This window comes from Rattus norvegicus, chromosome 6, assembly GCF_021556685.1.
Source record: "Rattus norvegicus strain SHRSP/BbbUtx chromosome 6, alternate assembly SHRSP_T2T, whole genome shotgun sequence".
Taxonomy (NCBI): Eukaryota; Metazoa; Chordata; class Mammalia; order Rodentia; family Muridae; genus Rattus; species Rattus norvegicus.
The window spans coordinates 6,764,118-6,778,008 of record NC_141539.1 but is presented as its reverse complement, the minus strand read 5'-3'; positions in this window follow the sequence as shown (position 1 = coordinate 6,778,008).

Sequence of the window (13,891 nt, the reverse complement as noted above, 5' to 3'; positions counted from 1 at the left end):
TAAAGCACACATTTGCTAAATTACCTGGTAAGCTTTAGTGCACAGTGACATTCTTTGTTTGTTTGATTATTTACATTTCAAATGTTATTCCCTTTCCAGGTTTCCCAGATATAAGTCCCCTATCCCATCCTCCTCCCCCTCTTCTATAGTGCTGCTCCCCTTCCTATTCACCCCACAACATGCCCCTACACTGGGGGTCTAAACTTGGCAGGATCAAGGGCTTCCCCTTCCACTGGTGCCCCAACAAGTCTCTTCACTGCTACATACGCAGCTGGAGCCATGGGTCAGTCCATGTATAGTCTTTGGGCAGTGGTTTAATCTCTGGGAAAGCTGGTGAGTTGACATTATTGCTCTTCTAGGGTTGCAAGACCCTTCAGCTCCTTCAATCTTTTCTCTAATTCTTCCAACAGGGGTCCCATTCTCAGTTCAATGGCTTGATGCTATCATTCACCTCTGTATTTTACATGCTCTGGCTGTACCTCTCAGGAGACATCTATATCCAGCTCCTGTCAGCATGTACTTCTTAGTTTCACCAATCTTATCTAGTTTTGGTGAATGTATTGGTATATTGTGGGGCAGGCTCAGAATGGCCATTCCTCCAGTCTCTGCTTCAAACTTTGCCTCCATATACCCTTCTATGAATATTGTTGTTCCCCCTTTTAAGAAGTAGTGAAGCAGGGGTTGGGGATTTAGCTCAGTGGTAGAGCGCTTGCCTAGCAAGCACAAGGCCCTGGGTTCGGTCCCCAGCTCCGGAAAAAAAAAAAGTAGTGAAGCATCCACACATTGGTCATCATTCTTCTTGAGCTTCATGTGGTATGTGGATTGTATCTTGGGTAATTCGAACTTTTAGGCTAATATCCACTTATCAGTGAGTGCATGCCATGTGTGTTTTTCTGTGATTGGGTTATCTCACTCAGGATGATATTCTCTATTTCAATCCATCTGCTTATGAATTTGATGAAGTCATTGTACCACAAGCTGAGTAGTACTTCATTGGGTAGATGTACCACATTTTCTGTATTCACTCCTCTATTGAAGAACATCTGGGTTCTTTCCAGCTTCTGGCTATTATAAATAAGGCTGCTATGAACATAGTGGGGCATGTATCTTTGTTATATATTGGAGCATCTTGTGGGTACATGCCCAGGAGAGGTAAAGTTAGGTCTTCAGTAGTGCAATATCCAATTTTTGGAGGAACCTCCAGACTGATTTCCAAAGTGGTTGTACCAGTTTGCAATCCCACTAACAATGGAGAAGTGTTACTGTTTCTCTACATTCTTGCCAGCATCTGTTGTCACCAGAGTGTTTTTTTGTTTTTGTTTTACTTTCTTTTAGTTGGATTTTTTATTTATATTTCCAATACTATTCCCTTCCCCAGTTTCCTGGACATAAGTTCCCTATCCCATCCACCTCCTCTTCTTTTATAAGTGTGTTCCTGTCCCCATCCACCATCCCTGTCCTGCCCATTCTCCTACACTGGTTCTTTGCCATTCTGACTGGTGTGAGGTGAAATCTCATGGGTGTTTTCTTTTGTATTTCCCTGATGACTAGGAATGTTGAGCACTTCTTTAGATACTTCTCTGCCATTCATTATTCCTCACCTGAAATTCATTGTTTAGCTCTCTACCCCAATTTGTCATAGGGTTATTTGCCTCTCTGGAGTCTAACTTCTTGATTTCTTAGTATATTTTGGATAGTTGACCTCTATCAAATGTAGGATTGATAAAAATCGTTTCCCAATTTGTTGATTGCCGTTTTGTCCTAATGACAGTGTCCTTTGCCTTACAGAAACTTTGTAGTTTTATGAGGTTCCATTTGTCAATTCATGATCTTAGAGCATACGCCATTGGTGTTTTGTTCAGGAAATTTCCCCCAGTGCCCATGTGTTTGAGACTCTGCCCCACATTTTCTTCTATTAGTTTGCATGTATCTGGCTTGATGTGGAGGTCTTGATCCGAATGGGCTTAAGCTTTGTACAGGGCTATAAGAACGGATCAATTTGCATTGTTCTACATGCTGGCCTCTAGCATGATTTGTTGAAAATGCTATTTTTTTCCCACTGGATGGTCTTATCTCTTTGTTAAAGATCAAATGACCATAGTTATGTGGGTTCACATTGACATTCAGTGGAAATCATTACAGCAACAGAAATGCAAATAGATCCTAGCATTCTAATTTCATTAAAGTTTGGATTAGTTGTCTTCATGGAAAACAAGAAATCTCCAATTTATTTATGGAAATGTCTCTGCTGCAAAGCAAAAGGGTGAATCACAAAGAACAGGTAGCTAGGCTAGTCCAAGAAAATGCTTTTGCTCCCACTTTCACATTCTAATCTTCAAAGTTACTGACTCATAAAAGAAAATGGCACTAATGTGGTCTGACTATATGCTTTAATAGAGGAAAAGAAACAGAAAATGGAGACCATACCAGAAACACCATGACCTTAGCAAACTGCCTGGGCAGTTCTTTATTTTTCTTCCAAAATGAGGAAGTGTATTTTTCAAGAAGGGGAAAATTTTCAGATCTGACTTTGCAGAGATGGTCCCACTTGCTTTCTTCTGACATTTTGACATTTGGGTTTGCTCATGTAGAAATTATATTATAGCCAGTTGTATGAAAAAACACGTTCTGAGTCATTGCTGATGCCAAAAGTCAGTATTTGTGAGACTGCTAATGTGAAAGTATCCAATGCATTAAAAAGCAATAGGAAAAACAGTGCCACGTGGTAGCTAAGTAATATCTTCCTTTTATAAATCTGACTATTGTGTTGAAACTACTCTCTAAATTTTGTAGAAAAATTTGGAGGCACTCCACAGATAGAAGAAATGTATATAAAATAATGTTTTGTAAATAAAACTAGTCTGCTTTCCTGAAACTGTTGTGGGAGATTAATTGATGTAGGAAAACTCAACTTGAAAGTAAGCAGTATCATGATCTAGTTAGGAACTTCTGACTATGAAGCATACACGATGGATTCATATCTATATTCTCACTCAGCTCTTGAATGGATGTTGTCTCACATTTTATTTCTTGACTTCCCTACAGTAAAAATGGTAACTGGGAATTGTAGCCTAAAGAAAACCCTATCATTCCTAAATTTCTTTTTATCAAGATATTTTACTACAAGGACAGAAATAAAAATAGAATATCATATCTTAATTTATTCAAATTAGCAAAAATCAGTGAAAAGTATCTTTTTTTAAAAAACTATCATTATTATTAACTTTTCTCAAATACAAATTTCTGGGAACCATATCTAGATGTAAATCTACAAACATTAAGTATATACTTTGGCTGAAAGCTAGATTTCCTTTGAGTAATTGAAGCTTAAGTCTAAATAAATAAACAAAAAATAGCAAAAAGAAACACTTTTCACTCTGAAGTCGATTTTTTTCTGCTTGTCTAATAACTTTTCACTCCTACCATGACACATCCTCTCTGCTTAATACAATCTAATTCTCTCTTTAACACAGCATTAACTGAAAGTCCACAGGCCCAAATCGGACTGCTAGTGCCTTGTGCATAAGTAGTTTGTCAATTTCAGAGACTTCTCACATATGCAAAATAACCTCTGCCATTTCTCTTGATCCTCATTGCTCATATTTGCTCTGTATGTTACCCCACCAAATCTTCTGATTATGTCTCCAATCTCAGTATCATGAACAAATTTCTGTTTTGTTCCATATTCCTCTCTTTATACCTTCTTATTCAACAAGAAATGACTATTTTTCCTAGTTTTACTAATATTTAGCTCTGTCTTTTTCATTCCTTTGTTACAGTACAGATGACACAACACAGAAAATACTCTTATTGTTTTCACAAATGCAGTCTTTTGAAGTACTGTTAACATTATCATAACAAAATTTCAATCTCTCATTCCCCTTGTCCCTCATTATAACCACTCATATAGTTTTTCTATAGACCCTGATACTCTGAAACTCAGAAACAATGATCAATTCCACTTGTTTTTATCTCTATTGTTATTTGGAAAATAAGCAGATGTTTATCACTCCTGGGTTCAAATTTATATAAACTGTTTGAGCTAACATCTTAGTAGATAAATGTAACCTTGCCTATATCTAAGTAACAAATAGATCCACATATGTATGAAATGAATCAGCATTATCATGTGATAAAATTCTCTAATTTTATATATGCATGTTCCTTTTTATTATAAACGTTCTTGGCTCAACTTTGAAATGAGCTGAATGATGTATCCTTATTTAGGAGGGTTTGGCCTGGTATGAAATTCAAATGGAGTAAAATAGAGAGGAAATTCTTTCTTTCCTATTTCACAAATATAGTCCATATGATACTTTCATTAAAGCAGTAAATTGCCATGAAACAGCTTTTTGAATGGGGATGAAGCAGGAAGTTGCTACTCACTGTGGAATTTTATTGTCAGCATTCAGTAAGCTTATTCACACACGTATTTCATATCTGGTGCAATGTTCTGAATCCCTCTACAATAACTGACCATGCTAGCAGTGAATTGATACAGTAAATGTCTTCTAACATACTTTGGTTTCATTTTTACATTCCAGGTAAACTAAGCCAGAATTCCTCCTGTCTAAAGAAAATCCAGGGACAAAGAGTGGAGCAGACACTGAAGGAAAGGCCATCCAGAATCTGCCTCATGTAGGAATGTACTCATCTGCAGACACCAATCCCAGACACTATTGCTGATTATAAGAAGTGCTTGTTGACAGGAGACTGGTATAGATGTCCCCTGAGAGGCTCTGCCAGAACCTGACCAATGCAGATGTGAATGCCCATAGCCAACCATCCACCTGAGCACATGGACCCCAATGGAGGAGTTAGGGGAAGGAATAAAGGAGCTGAAGGGGTTTACAACCACATAGGAAGAACAACAAAGTCAACCAACTAAGGGCCCCAGAGTTCTCAAGGACTATACTACAAACCAAAGAGTACACATGGAGGAACCCATGGCTTCAGCTGCATATGTAGCAGAAGATGACCCTCTGGAGACTCAGTGCCCCAGGGTAGGTGAATGCTAGGGAAATGAGATGGGAGTAGGCTGGATGGATTGGTGTAGAAGCACCCTCATAGAAATAGAGAAGAAAGGATGGGGCAAGGGGTTTGAAGAAGGGAAACCAGGAAGAGGGATAACATTTGAAATGTAAATAAATAATCAAGACATTTTATAGTTGAATAAAATAAAATAAGAAATTTTAAAAAAAGAAAAATAATTTTAAGTAAATTTGAAGAGGGAGGAAAATATGAAATTGTGTGCTTTAGGAGTGGTGAGAAAAGGAAATAAAAGGAGTGAATCTTTCATGTAGTGTGCTGGTAATCCATTTTTATCAGTTAGAGATTAGTAGATGTTTAAATGAATAAGAATAGAAATCACCTCTCTTTACCCAAATCCCATGGGAAAGAGAACTGGACTCTCAGAAGTGTGGACAATCCTGAGAACTCCTGACTTAAGAGGAATATGCCTAATGCTTTCTGTGCCCTCTGGGCACAGGAACCTAAGAGCAGTCAGGAGCAGAACCCTTGCATTTCTGGCTGCACAAAGAGCCTAAAGCCAGTCACCAGGAGCACCAAAACACCTGAGAGCAGAGGTAAGACCAACTATTCTGCTCCAAGCAAACCACTTGGTGGCTTCAGGACACACAAAGGCAGGAGCAGTCTGGGACAGAACACTTCTAGTTTTTGCCTGCTCCCTTAGCTGAACCACTTCCAAAGCTCTCTGTACCCAAATTCCAGGGGGCAGAGAGATAGACTTACCAAAAATGCAGATAATTCTTAGAGATCAGGGGAGATAGCCACTTCTGCTCATATTCCTGGCCCAAGAGAAACTCTGGATACAATGACATAGGAGTAGTCAGAGGCAGGACCTTTCTAGTTTCTGCCTGAGCTCAAAGAGTCAGTTTCCTGTAGTGTTGACAAACCTGAGAGAAAAGGTAAGACCAACTCTTCTGCTCTGAGTAACCAGCCTGGAGGCTTCAGGACACACAAAATCAGGAGCAGCTCTCTATTCCCAGAACTGGCTGAAAGAAAACAGGTCTACGGGAGTGCTGACACATAGGCTTACACAGGAGGGTCAAGCCACTGTCAGAGACAGCAAGATAAGCTAAGACCAGAGACAACCTGATGGCAATAGGCAAGGACAGGAACCTAAACAACAGAAACCAAGACTACATGGCTTCATCAGAGCCCAGGTCTCCCAGCAAAGCAAATACTGGATATACAAATACAAAGGAAAAGCAAGATTTTCATTTAAATCCCATCTCAAGATGATGATAGTGGACTTTAGGAAGGACATAAATAATTCCCTTAAAGAAATACAGAAAAACACAAGTGAACAAGCAGAAGTCCTTAAAGAGGAAACACAAAAACATCTCTTAAAGGAAACCAAACCAAACAAGTGAAGGAATTGAACAAAACCATACAGGATTTAAAAATTGAAAAAGAAACAATAAAGAAAGCACAAAGGAAGACAACCCTGAAGATAGAAAACCTAGGAAAGAGATCAGCAGTAATAGACACAAGAATCACCAACAGAAAAAAAGAGATAGAAGAGAAAATCTCAGGGACAGAAGATATCATAGAAAATATCTACACAACCATCAAAGATAATATAAAGTGCAAAAAGCTCCAAATCCAAAACATCCAGGAAATCCAGGATACAATGAGAGAATCAAACCTAAGGATAATAGGTATAGAAGAGATCAAAGGCTCTCAACTTAAAGGTACAACCATATTCAACAAAATTATAGAAAAAACTTCCATAATTTAAAGAACGAGACACCCATAACTATACAAGAAGCCTACAGAACTCCAAATAGTTTGGACTAAAAAAGAAATTTCTCCTGTCATATACTTGAAACACCAAATGCAAAAATAAAAGAAAGAATACTAAAAGCAGTAAGGGAAAAGTCAAGTAACATATAAAGGCAGACCTATGAATTGCACCAGAATTCTCACAAGACTATGATGCCAGAAGATCTTGAGCAGATGTCAAACAGACCCCAAGAGAACACAAGTGCCAGCCCAGGGCACTATATCCAGCAAAACTCTGAATTAATATAGATGGAGAAAACAAGATATTCCATGATAAAACCAAATTTACACAATATCTTTCCACAAATCCAACCCTACAAAGGATAATAAATTGAACACTCAAACACTAGGAGGGAAACTATACCTTAGAAATAGAAAGAAAGTAATCTTCTTTCAAGGAAACTAAAAGAAGAAAGCCATACAAAGATAATTTCACCTCTAACAACAAAAATAACAGGAAAAAACAATCACTATTCCTTAATATCTCTTAACATCAATAGACTCAATTCCCCCAATGAAAAGACATAGACTGACCAACTAGATACATAAAGAAGACCCAGCATTTTGCTGCATATAGGAAACACACTTAGTGACAAAGACAAACACTACCTCAGAGTTGAAGACTGGAAAACAATTTTCCAAGCAAACAGTACCAAGAAACATGCTGGAGTAGCCATTCTAATATCAAATAAAATCAACTTTCAACCAAGAGTTACCAAAAAAGATAAAAATAGCTCACTTCATATTCAGCAAAGAAAAAAATCCACCGAGATGAGCACTCAATCATGAATATCTATGCTTCAAATGGAAGGGCACCTACATTCATAAAAGAAACCTTACTAAAGCTCAAAGTACATATTGACCCTCACATAATAATAGGGGGAGATTTTAATAACACAATTTCATCAATGGACAGATAGTGAAACACAAACTAAACAGAGACATAGAGAAAGTAACAAAACTTGTGAACCAAATGGTTTTAACAGATAATTACAGAACATTTCATCCTAAAACAAAAGAATTTACTTGCTTCTCAGGACCTCATGGTACTTTCACCAAAATTAAACATATACTCAGTTACAAAATAGGCTTCAACAGATACAAGAAGATTGAAAAAAATCCTATGCATTCTCTCAGATCACCATGGACTGAGGCTTGTCTGCAATAACAACAAAAATGACAGAAAGCTTACATATACATAAAAGTTGAACAATGATAACTTGGTGAAGGAAGCAATAAAGAAAGAAATTAAAGCATTTTAGGATTTAAAGGAAATGAAGGTACAACATACCCAAACTTATGGGACACAATGAAAGCAGCGCTAAGAGGAAAACTCATAGTGTAGTTCTGTGTGGCCCCAAAATGAAACTAGAGAAAGTATACATTAGCAGCTTGACAACACACTTAATGCTCTAGAACAAAAGGAAGCAAATACACCCAAGAGTAGTAGAAGGCAGAAAATAATCAAACTCGGGGATAAAATCAACCAAGTAGGAACAAAAAGAACTATACAAAAAAGAATAAAAAAAAAAAAACTAGGTGCTTGTTCTTTGTTAAAATCAACAAGATTGATAAATATTTAACCAAACTAACCAGAGGGCACAGAGAGTGTATCCAAATTAACAAAATAAGAAATGAAAAGGGATTGAAGGAATCAGAGAAAGGACTGGAAGAGCTTGAAGGGGCTTGAGACCCCATATGAACAACAATGCCAAGCAACCAGAGCTTCCAGGGACTAAGCCACTACCCAAAGACTATACATGGACTGACCCTAAGCTCCAACCTCATAGGTAGCAATGAATAGCCTAGTAAGAGCACTAGTGGAAGGGGAAGCCCTTGGTCCTGCCAAGACTGAACACATAGTGAACGTGATTGTTGTCGGGGAGGGTGGTAATGGGGAGGGGGGGAGGATGGGGAGGAGAATACCCATATAGAAGGGGAGGGGAAGGGGCTAGGGGGATGTTGGGCTGGAAACCGGGAAGGGGAATAACAATCGAAATGTAAATAAGAAATACTCAAGTTAATAAAGATTAAAAAAGAAAGAAAGAAATTAAAAGGGAGACATAACAACAGAATCTGAGAAAATTCATAAAATCCTACTACAAAAACCAGTAGTCAACAAAACTGGAAAATCTGGATTTAATAGACAATGTTCTAGATAGATTCCAGGTACCAATCTTAAATCAGGGTCACATAAACCATCTAAATAGTCCCATAACTCTTAAAGAAATAGAAGCACTTATTAAAATTGTCCCAACCAAAAAAAAAAAAAAAAAGCCCAGCACCATATTGGTTTAGGGCATAATTCTCAGACCTTCATAAAAGACCTCACACCAGGACTGTCCAAACGATTCCACAAAATAGAAAGTAAAGGGACACTACCAAATTACGTCTGTGAAGCAACAATTCAGGTTAGACATAGACCACACAAACACCCAACAAAAAAAGATAATTTCTGAACAACTTCATTTATAATATTGACACAAAAATATTCAATAAAGTTCTGACAAACTGAATTGAAGAACTCATCAAAATGATCTCCATTATGATCAAGTAGGCTTTATCCCACAGATGCAGGGATGGTTCAATATAAGGAAATACATCAACCAAATCTACTATGTAAACAAACTCAAAGGGGAAAAAAAGATAATAATCTCATTAGATTCTGAGAAGCATTTGACAAAATTCAATACCTCTTCATGTTAAAATCTTGGAAAAATTATACACACACACACACACACACACACACACACACACACACACACATACAGCAAACCAGTAAACAACAGCAAACTAAATTGAGAGAAAATTGAACCAATCCCAGTAAAATCAGGGACTAGACAAGGCTGCCCACTCTCTCCCTACTCAAACAATATAGTACTTGAAGTCCTAGCCAGAGCAATCAAACAACAAATGGAGGTCAAAGGGATATAAATTGGAAAGGAAGAAATCAAAATATCACTATTTGAGATGTTATGATAGTATACTTAAGTGACCCCAAAAGTTCCATGAGAGAAGAACTAAGCTTAATAAAAAACTTTGGCAAAGTGGTTGGGTATAAAATTAACTCAAACAAATCAGTAGCCTTCCTCTACTCAAAGAATAAACAGGCTGAGAAAGAAATTAGGGAAATGACACCCTTCACAATAAACAGAAATTATTTAAAATCCCTCAGTATGACTGTAACCAAGCAAGTGAAAGATCTGTATGACAAGAATGTCAAGTCTCTGAAGAAAGCAAGTGAAGAAGATTTAAAAAGATTGAAAGACCTCCCATGCTCAAGGATTGGCAGGATTAATATAGTATAAATGGTCGTTTTGCCTGATGTAATCTATAGATGCAATCCCCATCAAATTTCCAACTCAATTCTTCATAGAGTTAGAGAGAGCAATTTGCAATTTCATTTGGAATAATAAAAAAAAAACCCCAACGTAGCAAAAACTACACTCAACAATAAAAGAACTTCTGGGGGAATCACTATCCCTTACCTCAACCAGTATTACAGAGCAATCGTTATTAAAAAAAAAAAAAAAAAAAAAAAAAAACTTTGTGGTATTGGTACAGAGACAGGCAGGCAGATCAATGGAATAGAACTGAAGACTCAGAAATGAACCTGCACACCAATGATCTTTGACAAAGGATCTAAAATTATTCAATGTAAAAAAAAAGACAGCATTTTCAACAAATGGTGCTGTTTCAACTGGAGGTCAGCATGGAGATGAATGCAAATAGACCCATTCTTATCTTCCTGTACAAAGCTTAAGTTAAAGTGGGTGAAGGACCTCCACGTAAAACCAGATACACTCAAACTAATAGAAAAAATAGAAAAACTAGTAGAAAAAGTGGGAAAGAGCCTCCAATACCTGGGCACTGGGGAAGTTTCCTGAACAAAACACCTATGGCTTATGCTCTAAGATCATGAAAAAACAAGTGGAACCTTGTAAAATTGCAAATCTTTTGTGAGCCAAAGGACACTGTCATTAGGACAAAATGGCAACCAACAAATTGGGAAAAGATCGTTACCAATCCTACATCTGACTGGTGGCTAATATCCAATGTATAAAAAGAACTGAAGAAGTTAGACTCCCAACAGCCACATAACCTTATTGAAAACTGGGATACAGAGCTAAACAGAAAATTCTCAGCTGAGGAATATTGAATGTCTGAGAAGTACCTAAAGAAATGTTCAACATCCTTAGTCATGGGGAAATGCAAATCAAAACAACCCTAAGATTCCACCTCATAACAGTTAGAATGGCTAAGATAAAAAACTCTGACTACAGATGCTGGGGGAGATGTGGATAAAGAGGAACACTTGCACTGTTGGTGGGATTGTAAGCTGGTAAAACTACTCTGGAAATCAGTCTGGAGGTTCCTCAGAAAGTTGGACATAGTACTACCTGAGGACCCAGGTATATCACTCATGGGCTTATGACCAAAAGATGCTCCAACATACAACAAAGACACATGCTCACTATGTTCATAGCAGCCTTATTTATAATAGCCAGAAGCTGGAAAGAACCCAGATGCCCTTCAATATTGGAATAGTTACAGAAAATGTGCTACATATACACAATGGAGTACTACTTTGTAATCAAAACAACGACTTCATGAAATTCATAAGCAAATGTATGGAACTAATAATTAGCATCCTGAATGAGATAACTTAATCTCAAAAAACACATGGTATACATTCACTGATATAAGCCCAAAATCTTGAATTACCCAAGCTATAATCCACAGACCACATGAAGCTCAAGAAGGATGGCCAAAGTAAGGTTGCTTCAGTGTTTTTAAAAGGTGGAACAAAAATATTCATAGGAATGGATATGGAGACAAAGTTTGGATCCAAGACTGAAAGGATGGCCATTAAGAAATGGCCTCAAGCCCTGGGCCCTGCTAAGACTGAACCCCCAGTGAACTAGACTGTTGGGGGGAGGGCGGCAATGGGGGGAGGGTTGGGAGGGGAACACCCATAAAGAAGGGGAGGGGGAGGGGGATGTTTGCCCGGAAACCAAAGAATTATTATTAAGTATTAAATAAATAAAAAAAATAACCAGAGAACACTTTTCTCAAATGACATTCTTGGGGATCTTTTTGGAAACATGTTGAAATAAAATGCTTTCTTCCATTAAAAAAAAAAAAAGAAATGGCCTCAAATGTATATATGACCACCAATACAAGACAATATTGATGAAGTCAAGTAGTGCATGCTGATAGGAGTCTGATATAGCTGTCCCCTGAGAATCTCAGCCACACTATAACAGAGGCGAATGCTAGCAGCAATCCATTGAACTGAGAACAGGGTCCCCATTGGAGCAATTAGAGAAAGGATTGAAGGAGCAGAAGGGGCTTGCAAGCCCATAACAATACCAACCAACCAGAGAGACCAGGGGCTAAACCACTACCCAAAGACTATACATCGAAAGACCAATGACTCCAACTGGATATGTAGCAGAGGATGTCGTCGTTGGACCCCAATGAGAGGAGAAGCCTTTGGTCCTGTCAAGACTGGACACACCAGTGTAGGAGAATGTCAGAGTGGGAAGGGGGATTGGTTTCAGAGAGGGACACCTTCATAGAAGAAGGGGGAAGAGGGATGGGATAGAGTGCTTATGTCTGGGAATGGAATAATATTTAAAGTGTAAATAAATATTGAAAAGAAAAACAAAGAAAACCCAAAATCAAAGCTTTCAATAAGAAAGAAAGATGGCATTTTTAAAAGCAGTTAATTAAGAGATGTCATTTCCATGTCATTCTCTTATATAAGGAAATAAAAATCTTATTCACAGTGAAATAGATCTCTTGGAGACAAATGCAAGGAATTTTTTTCTGGAATAAGATAATCATATCCAGGATTTACTTAAGTGAAAAATAAAACTTTCAAGAATATCAAATTTTGGGGGATGAAGAGATGGCTCCACTGTTAAGAGCACTGACTGCTTTTCCAGAAATCTCAAATTCAATTTCCAAGAAACACATGGTGGCTCACATTGGTGTGTAATGTGATCTGATACGCTCTTCTGGTGTTTTGAGGAGAGTAACAGTGTGCTGACATACATAAGATAAATAAGTAAATCTTAAAAAATGAAAAAAAAATGGGGTTGGGGATTTAGCTCAGTGGTAGAGCACTTGCCTAGCAAGCACAAGGCCCTGGGTTCGGTCCTCAGCTCAAAAAAAAAAAATCTAGAGGAAGAAAGTGGCATACATAATATATTATATATATGTATATAGTCTTACCATCGTGAACCAAACTTTTAATTCAGAAGAAATTATAATCTTGAAAAATAGTCTCCATTTTTTTACTTTATTCAAAGCCCGAAAGCTAAACAATGCGCAAAAAGTGAGGTAGGGTGAAGAATCTCACAAAAATATGTCATGCTTTTTTCCTGAAATTTTTGTGCCTAAAGAATAAAGTGTAAAGTGCAGGGGACAGCCCCAGCACTTTTTCTTTCTAGTTCTCTCTTGAAGGTGAGCTAAGGGGGAAGAACATCGGAAAACTATTTAGGATTGTTATTTGATAATAAAATGTTTTTCTATCTTAATCTAAATCACTTTACTGTGGCAGTTAACTTACCTGTCAGAGTTCCACTGAGGCCAGAAGCTGCTCTACCTGGCTCTTAGCACTTCATTGTAAAACAGAAAGGGATTAACTGATAAAGCATTTTCCCTATTGTCCAGATGCCTCTTGCTTGTCAGGCCAGTGGGAGGTTTGGAACAATAAATTTCAGTTGAACCAGGAGAAGAGAGTCAGACTTGTAGAAGGTAAAACTTACACAAGCAAATATGTATAAATTCACATAAATTCATATACAAATTCATTTTTACATTCTTACACCTCCATTCAAGCCAGTTGAGTTCAGCTACATACTTATCTCATAATTACATCTGGACAAGCACACACATACACACACATACATACTTACATGTCTATATGGAGTAAAAGAAATCAAACACCAGTAAAGTATGAACCCACTAATTCTGGATGAAAAATAAGCTGCAAATCTTCATTGCATAGAGAAAGAAAATGTTTCTACCCTTTTATTCCTAAATGAATTAAACCCAAGACTGTAAGAAGAAAGCT